General features: G+C 36.0%; 1 protein-coding gene across 4 annotated transcripts in view; it reads left to right on the forward strand.

Annotated features, from left to right (window-relative positions):
* Positions 1-13,224, forward strand: part of EPHA5 (EPH receptor A5) — a gene marked incomplete at its 5' end in the record, with an annotated part of 343,025 nt that overhangs the window by 52,849 nt on the left and 276,952 nt on the right. The gene's annotated exons all lie outside the window — the stretch shown is intronic.

Here is a 13,224-nt window from a genome sequence, read left to right on the forward strand (position 1 = left end):
AATTTCTTTTCTGGTTTAGCATACCGGTAGCCCAAAAATATTCAACCAATACCTTGCTCTGCATTCATTTGGCAATAGTACACATAAGTTGTTAAGAACTAAAATATCATTTTGACTTTGATTCTCATAAAAAAGGAAAGATTGCATCCACCAACAGATAGGAATTTTTAAGTGATTGTTCATTCTTTATAACTGTCATAAGCAAAATATAAAGACTACGAGACCATAGCTAAAATGCTGTTGTTTTTTTAAGTTAAGATGTACCATATCTCCATAGGCAAACTAATAGAATGGCAATCATTTGCTTACAGAAAAAAACAAAACACTGAATAGGATTTAAGTGTCACGAATAAACATTACATTGAGTTGGCATTTGATTAACTTAAAAAATAATGTGCATATAGATTTTAACTTGAAGGAGGGGCACCAAGTGTTTAATATAACTCAACTTCTTTCTCTGTATATATTGTTTTGGTCATTACATTAGCATTCTCAAATGTTAGCCAGCAGCAATCTCAGACAGTAAATTTCAGAACTAAAATATGTTCAGATATCTTAAAGTAAAAAAAAAAAAAACAACTATATAAATATAATAGCTAATGGCAATGAGTTGTGTCTTATAAAAACTAAGGTATGATTCTAAGAAATGAGCTGGATGTAGGGGAAAATATTTATCTCAGATGACAAGAATAGGCTGTATCATGAGAGGAAGTTTTTCTATCTGTTTCCTTCATGCAGATGGTTTTGGTGAATTTATGCTTGGAAGATTTGAAAGGAAGAATCCATTTAACAAATAGGTATTTAGAATTCAAGTATTGTGCTGAAGGATCCAAAATACAGTGTTCCTTCCCTCAGGAAACTTTTTGAGAAACAGGTACTCGATAAATGTCTATGATTCAGTGTACTATAGTCATTCACATTTATTGGACATTTTTATAGAAATCTGGCTAGACATTAGACTCACCAAAGAGAGACTGTGTGTGTGTGATGAGAGGCAAAGAGCCAGAACTCTGAAGTGATACTGTCATAATCATAGCTCCACAAGCATTAACTTTCTTAATTTTCCCATTTAAATAATAGCTTCCTCATTGGAACTGATAAGAAAAACCTGTGTTAAAACATGTAAAATATTTAGGAAAGTTCTAGGCACATTTTAAATTCTGAATAAATTTTCAAAAATTATTATCATATCTTATCTAATAAAAGACTAATATGCTAAGTATCTGGTCGTCCAGTCAGCCGTTCTACCAATCAAAGCATAATATGCTAATGATATGATAAGGCCGCTCAACCACTGACTATGATGTGCACTGACCACCAGGGGGTAGACAGTTGACTGGTTGACCAGTTGCTATAACATGTACTGACCACCAGGGAGAATTCGCTCTGACTAGTAGGTGAGCTTGCTGCTGGGGTCCAGCCGATTTGGACTGAGTGAGACCAGCCGGACACACTCTGGAGCCCTCCCATGGTCCCTCCTTGGATGGTCAAACTCCCACATCCCTCCCCAGCCCTGATTGTGCACCAGTGGGGTCCCTTGGCCTGGCCTGCACCTCTCATAATCTAAGACCCCTCAGGGGATGTCGGAGAGCCAGTTTCGGCCCGATCCCATAGGCCAGGCTGAGGGACCCCACTGGTGCATGAATTCATGTACCGGGCCTCTAGTATCAACATAATACATATTCCTGGAACTTAAGATTTCGTTAAGTCATCTATACATACCCATAAATTGGTCCACTAGAGGTGGTATGACTAAATTGACAGTTAAATCAATGTTTAGAAACTTCTGTTTTAGGTCACGCAAATTGTGTCCAGGAATAAAATAAAGTAGGAACTTTGCAATAGTGTTATTAATTACAAAAAAAAAAAATGAAGAGATACTAGTATGGATAAATATTTTAGAAGGAAATAAAAAGGAAAGTGAAAAAATTAGTAGGTTTTGCAAATAGAAATATTAATATAAGGTTTTTTGCATATATATATATATATATATCCCTATTAAATTGAAAGAAAAATCTGTGCATATAGATTCTTACCTAGGAAAACTTGGCATGTATATATATATATATATATATATATATATATATATATATATATATAATTAATGAGACCCAGTACTTCTCTTGCTGGATGTTTAATTGTGTCAGCTTTAAGGTACATATTTTAGTGGAGAAAAAAATAATTTAAGGTGGTTTAAATAGAAAAAAAAATGACCTCAATCATTGTACATTTAGAAATACATTTTCAAAACCAGGTTTCATAGTTCAAAATTAATTATTCAAAATCAATATAGAGTTTTTGTAGTTATATATTCTATATGGTTACCAATCCTATCTTGAATAAAATTTTATATTCTATTATTAAATACTAAGGCTCCTTTTTCAATGTCTTTCTTCTAACAAAGATAGTCCAGATTTTTGAAAATGCTTAAACGTACATATATATGTTTATATATATGTGAAATATATATATATATATATATATATATATATATATATATATATATATAGTTGAATTTTGGAAGCCTGAGGGAAATTAAATTCTCAAATATAACTTGTCCTCATGGTTAAAGTTTGTTTTTCAGTTATGTAAAAAAACATTACATTGTTTTTCATAGATTAATGAAGTAAGGCACTGTCAATGAGTGTGCAATATGTAAACAGTCAGGAGGTTGTCAATATGATTTGTATATTTTTTTCACTGGCCTCTTTGAGACAAACTTCTGTGACTAGAATAAGTATGTATTTTATACAATTATTAATTATGAATGGAATATCTCACTATGGGAACTTACCAGAATTATAAATTCAATCATCTACTCATGAATGTGTAAGTGTATATTGTTCACTGGATGTGAGAAAATCATAAACTAGCACATTTGGGGCATATTAGTTATTCTGTAGATATCACTGCAGAAATGAACTGTGTCAGCATCATAAAGTAACTTCTTAGAGAATGATCGTCAAAAAGGTTTGTGTTGCCCTGGCTGGTATAGCTCAATTGGTTGGGGCTTCATCCTCTGCACTGAAATGTGGCAGGTTTGATTCCTGGTCAGGGCACATTTCTAGGTTTTGGGTTCCATCCCCAGTCAGGAAGGCAACTGATTGATGTTTTTCTCTCTCTCTTTCTCTTTCCCTCCCTTCCTCTCTTTAAAATCAATGAAAAATAAACAAACATTCCCCTTCCCCTCGAAGACATATTCTTGGATGAGGATTTTGAAAAGAAAAAGTATTTATTGCTTGATGCTACGAGGTGTGCAAAGCGATTAGCTCTAAAACATGGCTCTAAATTCTTGTGAAAATTAACAAATTAAAAGTACTCAGAGATCTTTGATTAAGCAAGAAATTTAATTAAGAATATTGATATCTATAAAACTTTTTATTTGCTTTTAAAAAAATTCAATAAGTATTCACTTTGCTACATCTATATATATAAAAGACTAAAAAGCAAAGTTCCTCTTGGGAGTTTGACCAACCGGGAGTTCAATCACTCACTATGATGTGTGCTGACCACCAGGGGGTGGTGCAGAACAAAAGAAGGCCCTGACTGGCAGCCAGCAGCCAGGGAAGGGAGGCCCCAGCTAGCAGTCAGCAGCCACTAAGGACCCTACCCACGCACAGATTTCGTGCACTGGACCTCTAGTTTTAGAATAATTAAGTTTGTACTATTTTATTTTGATAGGATGCACTTTTTTAAATGGTTGTAATTAAATATGGTCAAGAAATTGTTGAGAATCTACTACTTACCAGATATATGTCAAAGAAACATTTTTGTTTAGTCTTATAAATTCGAGTGTGTGAACTGGAGTCATTAGAGTCTTATTCTTCCTTTGAGGGCAAGTGAATGAGAATCTCTGCCCCAGTGCTTAAACTTTACATTTAGCCCAACTAATTAGATCTTGTCAAGACAGAAATTTCAGAGACCATGATATAACCTTAACATTTTATTTTATGTGAAAAGAAACTGGCTAGAGCAAGCCTCAACATTGCATAAAATAAATTGTGCTTTTATTTGTAAGAATCACTGAAGTTTCTAAATGGTATGTTTTGACCATTTAATACAATGTCACAATCTTCTGAGACCTCCATGGGCTTGTCAACTGTCACTTACCAGTGATAATTAGGAGCAGAGCTACACAGATAAATGAAATTCACAGGGATTCAGGTAGCCCCCTTTTCCACAAGATTCAATTCTCCTCACTATAAAACCCTTCCTGGAGCTGCCAAGTCTTAACAGCATTTGACAGAATTGAGTTTAACCTTCTCTTTCTTGCCTTGCCATTCTTCTGGAGGGAGTTATTATTGAGAGGGAAAAAATAGTGGCCAGAGCAAAAAGGCTGGCAACATTTCAGGGTTGACATGCCAAGTGTTCTTTGACTAAATTGCTTCTAGAAAAGGGAGGGAGAAATAACTCACTGAAAAGTTCTTGTCATCTTTCTCTTAAGCCTCAGCACACCACTGAGTAAAGCAGTAAGAGTAAATCAAATGGCTCTGGGCATTTTCATTCATCCATTTTTTGTTGTTGTTGTTCATTCATTCATTAACTCCTTCACTCTCATGTACTTACAATCAATCAATGTGTACTGAATTTGCACAGTTTTCTACATATAATTGTAAACATTGAGGATGCACAAACAATTAATAACAGTTTTGGTTGTTGTTGTTGATTTTTGGTACTGGAATGAATCCATTGGAGCATATAGGTATGTAAACTGACAATAGGATAGCAATTAGGTACTGGGAAAAATGTTTGACAAGGGAATATCAGAATTAAAGCAATTATGGTCTGGTACCCCAGTAAGTTGCTACATTGAAGCAATTGTCAGTTTACAACAAAGTTAGAATTTGCCAAAATATGTTCTGTGCAGTGTTCAGACAAATGCTAGTATGTGTTATGAATAAAAGAGTCCTCTGGCAATACAAGCATGGAAAATAGTATAATGCTAGGTAGGTAAAAGTAGGTTTACAGTTGTGAGTATGCAAAATACAGAATTTTATTTTAGTATTATTATTTATTAATTATTAATTATTTCATATAAACAACTGTAAACCTACTTTTGCCCTGCCTACCCTGTATTTAAAAGTAAATAGGATAATTTACTGCAAAGCTTAATATATCATGAGATCCTGATGTACAAAATTCATGTATGGGGGGGGCGTCCCTCACCCTAGCCTGCACCCTTTCCAATCCAGAACCCCTCGGGGATGTCTGACCACAATCCGGGACCGCTGGCTCCTAACCGCTCACCTGACTGCCTGCCTGATCGCCCCTAACCCTTCTGCCTGCCTGCCTGATCACCCTTAACCACCTCTGCCTGCCAGCCTGACTGCCTCTAACTGCTCCCCTACCAGCCTGATCACTCCTAACTGCTCCCTTGCTGTCCTGATCACCTCTAACTACCTCTGCCTTGCCCACACCCAGGACTCAGGCTTCCCTCCCTCTGGCCAGCCGCAGGCACCCAGGACCTGGGCCAGCTTCGCCCGGGCCAGCCTCAGCCGCAGGGGAATGTGGGTGGGCGGCTTCGCCCAGGGCCGTGGCCACAGTCGCCCAGGACCACAGGGCAGGCGGCTTGTGCCTCTCCCGGACCACAGGGTGGGCAGTTTATCCTTCTCCCAGGCCACAGGCGCAGATGCAGCTGCTGGCACCCAGGACAATGGGATGTGTGGCTTGTCCCTCTTCCGAGCCGCAGCCTGGCTGGTCCCCATTCCTCTCTCTGCAGTGTTGAATGTCTGAGCTGTTATGGCATTAAGGCATGAGGGCAAGATGACCATTTGCATATTAGCTCTTTATTATATAGGATAAGGATCTGTGTACTATACAGGTTTACTTTACACATGTACATAGTCTTATCAAAGCTTTCCATTTTAATTTCTTAAAAAGAGATACACTAGGCAGAGCTTCGTAGTTGTTTCACTAAGAAACAGTTGTTTTCCGTAAAATATTCTACTTGCATAGAAGATACATTGAGTGTCATTACTGTAATAACTTAAGCTTTAATTCATAGTTGAGGAGAAATAAAAATAAAATACAGAGTAGAACTTTGGGAATAAGAAATATGGCTGTGCCTTGGTAAGAATACCAGAGAGTGATTTCCTATACCCCATTCATTAGTTTGCGTAGGAAAGACTTTTCCTGTGAACTCTTTCTTACTTTGGGAGGCATCATAATGTAATGAATTAAAGATGAGCTTTGAAGTCAGTCAGATTCATCTGAATTCCAATTTTTGTCAATGTTGTCCATTAATTATGCAAGTTCTCCTGGTCTTTCATCCTTGTATATCTCAATTCTTTCTTTTCCTTTTCTACCCTGGCTGTGTGTGTCTCTGTGTGTATTAAATTCTGTACAAATTCATCACCCCTGTAGGTCTGTGCATTCACCATCTCTCCAATACAAAACAGAGAAAACAAGGCAAGGATCTCTCTATGACCACATTCCAATCTCTCCTCTTCCACCCCTCCCCCATCCCTAACCTCTGTCAATCACTAAGCTCTTCTCCACTTGTAAAATTTTGTCATTTCAAAAATCTTTATAAATGGACTCATACAGCATTTAACTTTTGAGATGTTTTTCTCACTTATCATAATTCCTTTGAGATCCAGCCAAAGTTTTACTTGTATCAATAGTTTGTTTCTTTGTATAGTAAGTATAATTCCATGGTATATTTGTACCACAATCTGTTTAACCCTTCACTTATTAAAGGTCATCTGGGCTGATTATAATTTGGGGAATAATTAACATAAGTCTTCTATGAGCATGCATGTACAGGTATTTCTGTGAACAAAAGTTTTCATTTACCTGGAATTAAAATCAGAGAGTGAAATTGCTGCATTGTATAGCAATTCCATGTTTACTTTGTAAGAAACTTATTTTCTAGAGAGCTATAATATTTTAGTTTTCTACCAGCAATGTATGAGAAATTCAGTTGTTTTTGTTTGTTGTTTTCAAATTCTCATCAGTATTTGGTGGGGTCACTATTTAAAAAATGAAATTATTTATATAGGTATATAGTGATACATCATTGTGGTCTTCATTTGAATTTCACTGATGGCTAATGACAGTCAGCATCTTCAGCCCAGCCAGTGTTGCTCAGTGGTTTAGCATAGACCTATGAATCAAGAGGTCATGGTTCGATTCCTTCTTTTATGAGATATTGACAAATTTTCTCTTTTGTTGGTTAAAATGACTTAATTTGCCACTTTATTATATGCATTATATTATTAACTCCTCAAAGGGGGAAAACATTGTTAATACCAGAGAGTTCTGACCACAGATATTAATCAGGCACTAATTAGTGTGTCAGTAGCTCTGGGCCACAGTTTACTCAGCTGCAAAATGATGTGGTTGTGTTCTTGAAGATTATGTCATGTACAGAGTGGATAATGGAGAAAGCAGTCTTCTCAGATATGGGTTGACTAGTTCTAAACTATTCCTCCTGTATATATTATCTTTGAGGTTTCACACATTCAGGATTAATTCTGAATTATAACAAAATATCTTTCAAAGCATTATGAACCAATATGTAGTTTGCTCTTATATTAGAACCTCATTGTTTAAGCAGTTGGGCAGCCACTGGACAAGGAGGTGGACTAGGATCTCATATTTTGACCCAACATGCATAGGTCTTAATAATATGGCATTTATTCCTAATGAGAAATGGCATCTAGTGAGCAGTAACGGGTCAAAGTTAATAATAACAAACAGAAAAAATAAGTTAGTGCCAACAATAGTAGGATTCCTCATCTTGTCTGCCATTAATCATGTTCCTAAGTCACTTATGCTTTGAGGAATTTCTGGCCCGTTTTTCTCACAATAAATGTACTGGATTGAATATATTAAGCAATGGCAGACTTCTGCATGCACACATAGACAAATGAGCTCAATTGTACTTTCAACATGAAGGGAACATAATTATTGTATGTAAGCATAGTAAGTTGTATAAAATGTTATGGGGAAGAATAATACTACTCATATATCATGCACCTGAAGAAAATAAGAAAATAAGCAATTTACTTGGGTTCTTGAGTATATTTCTCCTAGTTTTAATCAGTAATGCAAAATTGAAAAAATACAGGAAATAATGAAACTAAAAATCTGAAATCAAAATTACTATCATTAATTAGATGCTAATAATAAGAAAAAAAAAAACCTTTGGTGTGTTTAAAATTTCTGTGTTTTTGTTTTTTTTTTTACATTGTATTTCACTTGATTTTTGCAATAGCAGTAAACTTCCAGAAATTCTAGACTTTAGGTAAGCTATAATGAGGTAGCAATTAGAATGTGTTACTCACTGAATTAAATGGGTAAAGTGCCTAACTTTCATTTTCAAACTTTCCCAGGCATTTGCTAAGATCATGAGAGGTACTACTTTTTTAAAACAGCAGTTAATAATTTTAGGTCAGGATATCTTCAGTGAAGTTAGGAAACACACTATACACCCACATGCACACAAACAAATACACACAGATAAAACCATAGAATACTATTATATCTAACAATATTTTCAATAAAATGAAAGCCTAGATTTCACTTCTTTTTGGAGCCTTTCAAAGAAATTATACAAAATATTGAGATCTTAGAGTTATGATTTGGGCATGTCGAAGTGAAGCTGGAGGCAATTGATACTGAGCCATATTGTAACATTTATCTGCCAAAGAAAATCACTAAGATAACCCTAATTTTATCTTATTGATATAAGAAATATAGGGCCACTGACTGATATGCTATATCCTAGGCTTTTAATCTATACAGAACAATGAAGAAAGCTAGTGAGTGAAAAATAACCACAATATTTTAAAACATATCATGTTCAAAATATTATATTTCTAAACTAAGCTGAAAGTTATCATTGGTAAAGTATAATGCTAAGAAAAATAGTTTTACAGGTTAATATACTAAACTAAATACAAAATAATTATACAAATGATTGGAATAAGAAAATGTCTTAAATGCTTAGAGCTTTTACAGAAGACTAATTTTTAAAATTATGAACTCATACTTTTTATTTTAATTTATAAAATTCAGGGATTTTACAAAGAATCAGATTTTTGTTCAATCAAAAGATAAATCATAATTTACTTATGATGTTTGAATTATTTCAAATTAGTGCATCTCTGGAAAAAGAGGGTTGGGTATATGTTGGTATTTGTGTATTCATTACAAAATCTCTACCAAATGCCATACTTTGTGCCCTGTGGTGACAGATTCTGTGATATAGTAGAGAAAAAGATAAAAATGTATCTACCCTCATATATGTTTCTCAGAGTATCTATAAAAATAAAAGCGTAATATGCTAATTAGACCAGACAGTCAAATGACCTTCTAGACCAGTGGTTCTCAACCTTCCTAATGTTATGACCCTTTAATACAGTTCCTCATGTTGTGGTGTGTCAGGGCCAGCCTGACAGGTTGAGCCAGGCTGAGGTAGGGAGGTGGGAAATGAGAAAAGAAAGAAAGACAGGAAAGCGGGATCGGGAGGGCTACTCCAGTTCTTGAGGAACTGAAACAACTTTATTTATACACAATCCTATTTATACACAACACACTGAATAGGAGGTCTGTCAAGAGGAATGTATTCTTTGTTCCTCTTAATTCCTAAGGGAGGGACAGAGCAGAAGGACAAATTCTCGGTACAGCAAATCTCAGTAAATAGAGACTTCTTGGTAAGCTATGAAAGGCTGTTCTCATTCTACAAAGGTTGCTCTTATTCTACTGATACCTGCCATCCAAACAAGTCTGGAAAAACTGTGTGGGTAAGGGTCCCAGCCTTGCCAGCCCCTTCAGGTGCAAGGACCCTGCCAGCTTACATCTGGCCCCCAACAGTGGTGACCCCCAATTTCATTGTTACAAATTGAACATAATTAAAGCCTAGTGATTAATCACAAAAACATTATGTAATCATATATGTGTTTTCCAGTGGTCGTAGGCTACCCCTGTGAAAGGGTTGTTCGACCCCAAAGGGGTCGCGACCCACAGGTTGAGAATCGCCTTAAGACCATCGGAAAACACATATATTATTACATATTGTTTTTGTGATTAATCACTATGCTTTCATTATGTTCAGTTTGTAACAATGAAAATACAACCTGCATATCAGATATTTACATGATGATTCATAACAGTAGCAAAATTACAGTTATGAAGTAGCAACGAAAATAATTTTATGGTTGGGGGTCACCACAACATGAGGAACTGTATTAAAGGGTCGCGGCATTAGGAAGGTCGAGAACCACTGAATTCTAGATGATAGATGAGCTGGGACTAAAACTGGGGCTTCAGGCTGATGATCTTTCTTCTGTACAAGAGTAATAAAGTGTTTCTGTTCAGGCCTTTACGACAAAGTTTCTTACCTCTGTATTTAACCTTAATATAATAATCTCTGGTTAAAAAAAAAAAAAAGTACACAGAAACACAATAATGAAAACAGAACTAGATGCTAGGCACCCCTGATCATTTGAAAGGTCGAAATCAATTCTGTTCATTTGATGGTTCCTTATCTGTATTGGGGGCGGGGGTATAATATAAGGGCTGTTTCTTGAATCTGTGTTTTTTAAGCTTTGAAGGCAAAGGAAGTGATGTATAGGCTAGAGGATTGGAAATGAGGATGATACTAAGAGGCTAAGAGACAATAGGAGCTTGGGGCTGGAAACCTAATAGAGCAATGAGAGGCAGGCAGGGAGAAAATAGTTCTTAATGACTTAGCAAAAGTTGATAACTCCATGATGCACATATGGATATAAAAATAAGTCCTTTCTCTCTTCCACTTCTCTGATGAATGTGTCTGACTTGTGATGCCTGGCCAGGCATAGGATTAGAATGCAAATGACTTGGACTTTTCGGTTTCCAGTGGGAAAAGAAGCAAAGCCAGGCATCTGGGAGGGAAATCAAGCCGGCCCAAGCTGTCTGTGTAACTGGAGGAAACAAACACAGAAGCTGGGCTCAGGGGCTGGGCCTTGAGGAGGAGCTGGATCGGAAGAACAGAGCTGCAGTCCCCATATTGCATTCAGTGACCACACTTTCAAATTGCCCAGGCACCTCATTTGTAGTAATCAAAGGATTAGTAAATACTTTTATTAAACCATGGATTATAAGAAATCCAACACAATTGAGCAGAAAATATTGTGTTTTCTATCAGGGCCCTTCATTATGTTACAGTAAGCTCCTTGATATGACATTTGCAAAAGTGTCTAAGAATATACCTGCCAGGTTGTTAAGTTCTTAATGACTGTTGCTTTCTCTACATCCTCTCATTTCATTTTCATAGGTAAGATTTTGCTGATGAGGACAGGAAATCCTCTTTGTATTAAAAGGGGGGAAAATCTTGGGAGAACTCAAAGTTTTATTTCAGCAAGTTTAAAATAAATTAAATATATTTGTCCATTTTTTAGCATATTTATCTAAATAGGAGAAGATATTTATGGGAAATGTGTATATATTACATGTTTGATTCTTTGAATGGCTTATGGCCATAATTATTTAAATTAAAGACTTTCTATTCATTCATTAGAAATAGAAAATTTGAGCCTTCATTTATATTTTGGACATTTGAAAAGAAAAATAAATAAAATACCACCATAATAAATTTTAACATGAAAGAAAATTGCAGTTTTTCTCTTCTTAATTGAGAATATTCAGAGAAGCAGATACTTATGCACAGACTTTGAAATTATCACCCCAAACAGTAAGTATTAAACTGTCTTGTCAAGTGCTTCTTGGCTTGCATTTTTAATAATATTTGTGGTACCTTTGACTTTGTACAGGCAAAGACTGTGAAATGCTAGCTTTATAACTTTGGAAGAAGCTGCTATTTCAATTCCTTTTACTTGTCCATTTCCTTTTACTTGCTAGCAGGGTCCTATTGGAATATATGTTGCAGAAATAGGACTTCTATACATGAATTAAAGCCAAGGATTTGAAATATTCTGTGTTTTGTATCAGAAGACTATTATAAATTGAAATATAAAACAAAGATAATGTAGCATTTTGATATTCTTTTTTTATGAAAACATTTCAGTGCTATTTTCCATTTTACTAATTCAAAGAATATCTTTTAATTAATCTTATTAGAGTAAGTTGATTATTTTTATTGTTTTCATTTGGTTAGTTGAGGTGCTCTTTTTCTTAAAATATTAATCATGACATTCATGATTAATAAGTATAATAAAGAGATTGATCCCTGGATTGCATCAGGAAAAAAAATGTAAGTAGATTAATGACAGAGTGCTGAAATAGAAGGCTGAGTTAGAAATTCAAATGCTAAGTAGGAGTTTAAATACATTCTGAGAGAGGACAAGTGAGATGAAATGAAATAACTAAGGCTTCCCATAACACCATAAAGTGAAGGCTGTTAGAGATAAAATCTTGATGTCTCTCTCTTGTGAATTTAAGGAGCTAAGAAGTTTTCCTCATTAGCACATTTTACTTTGTCTGTCTAATGGCAGCTAGAATTTTGATAGGGGCCATCAGAGGTACATGATTTATGGGCATTCCTGGGATTCCACATTTGTCACATTTTTTTTTCAGTTGAATAAAACCTAGAAATAATGCTTTATTTAATTTTGTGTCTGAAGAAATGAGGTCCTATCGAGTTTATCTCTATTGATATCTGAAATCACATTCTGGATTTATTGAAAGTCATTATGGTTTCACTAGAGGCCTGGTGCACCAATTCATGCACCAGTGGGGTCCCTCGACCTGGCCTGTGGGATCAGGCAGAAACCAGCTCTCCAACATCCCCTGAGAGGGTTGTGAGAGGGTGCAGACCATATTGTGAGAGGGTGCAGACTGTATTGTGAGAGGGTGCAGACCAGGCTGCGGGACCACACTGGTGCATGATCAGGGCCCGGGAGGGACATGGGAGGTTGGCCAGCCGGGGTGGGACCTCAAGAGGGCTCCAGGGTGTGTCCAGCCCATCTTGCTCAGTCCTGATCGACCAGATCCCAGCAGCAAGCTCACCTACTGGTCGGAGCGTCTTCCCCCTGGTGGTCAGTGCACATCATAGCAACTGGTCGACTGGTCAACTATCTATCATTAGTATATTGCACTTTGATTGGTTGAACGGCCGACTGGCCGACCGTACACTTAGCATATTAGGCTTTTATTATATAGGATTGCTCTGTGTGTTTCACGGCCAATTTTAAAGAGTTAAAAATTACATACAGTTTTGTCTACACAGATTTTTCTCAGGTTTAAGAAATTTCTTAAATTATAGTAACACAATTATGAAAA

Source organism: Myotis nattereri, assembly GCF_964212035.1.
Source record: "Myotis nattereri genome assembly, chromosome: 1".
In the NCBI taxonomy this organism is placed as follows: Eukaryota; Metazoa; Chordata; class Mammalia; order Chiroptera; family Vespertilionidae; genus Myotis; species Myotis nattereri.